Source organism: Juglans microcarpa x Juglans regia, chromosome 7S (assembly GCF_004785595.1).
Source record: "Juglans microcarpa x Juglans regia isolate MS1-56 chromosome 7S, Jm3101_v1.0, whole genome shotgun sequence".
Classification (NCBI taxonomy): domain Eukaryota; kingdom Viridiplantae; phylum Streptophyta; class Magnoliopsida; order Fagales; family Juglandaceae; genus Juglans; species Juglans microcarpa x Juglans regia.
Window position 1 is genome coordinate 10,422,984 of NC_054607.1, and position 1,279 is coordinate 10,424,262.

Genomic DNA, 1,279 nt, shown 5'->3' on the forward strand with positions numbered 1-1,279 from the left:
TAGGGAGGTAAATTGTGGATTTTCTGGAAGGATTTAAATGCTTTGAGGTGATTTCGACTACGGTGCAGCTCGTGTCAGGCTGGTTTAGTAAGGACAGACAAAGGATCATGGTGTCGTTTCTCTATGCAAAGTGTTCTTATGTAGATCAAAGAGATTTATGGAGGAGCCTGGTAGAGAGCCATGTTTCAGATGCTTCTTGGTTGGTTTTAGGTGACTTCAACATTATTCGAGTGGATGCAGAAAGAATTGGTGGAAGTCCAAGGCCTTTAGTATCTATGGTGGATTTTAATGACTGTATACATCATTACGGGCTTTTTGATTTATCAAGCACAGGCTAGCTTATGTCGTGGTGTAATGGACATGAAGGGGCATCACGCAGCTGGGCGAAGCTTCATAGAGCTCTTATTAATTCTACTTTTTCGATTTTGTTTGGTTCGGCCTATTTCAGATATCTGGGTTGGAAGTCTTTGGATCATTGTCCTATGGTGGTATATATGAATCGGCCATTCTCTTTATATGGTCCACCTCCATTCTCGTTCCAAAACATGTGGTCTTCGCATGAAAATTTTTTGTCGAGTGTGAAGGATGCTTGGTGTAGGATTGACCTAGGTTCGGGACTCATAAAATTGGCTACCTGTTTGAAACATATGAAAATAGCTTAACGTGCGTGGAACCGGAATGTGTTTGGGAGGGTGTGTGCAAGGATTCAAGCCCTTGAGGAATGGATGGATGTCCCCTAGAAAATCAGTTACAAGTTGTTTATTCGGTTGAGGATGAAGATGATTATTTGGCTACGATGTTGGAGCTACAGGTGTGGAAAATAGAGAAGCTACCCATCTGAGACAAATTGCAAACAAAAAAAAAAAAAATTGGTTAACTGAGGTGGATCAAAACTCAAAGTTCTTCCATTCAGTAATAAATCAGAGGGGTAAGAAGGGTCGATTGGATAGAATGGTGATGGTTGATGGTAGGATCTTGGAAGGTGCGAAGGTGGTGCACGAAGAGGCAACTAAATTCTTCCAGAATTTCCTTGAGGAGCTGTCCACCATTGAGGCCCGCGACCTCTTGGAATTAATAACTCGACAAATTTCAGAGGTTGAGAATGATTTCTTGTGCGCAGTACCAACAGAGGTGGATGTCAAAAGAGCGGTGTTCTCGATTCCGAAAAAGAGTAGTCCGGGGCCCAATAGTTTTGGATCAAAATTTTATATGGCTTGTTGGGATACTGTTAAGAATGATCTCGTCAGAGCAGCGCAATATTTTTTCCAGGTCACTCCCC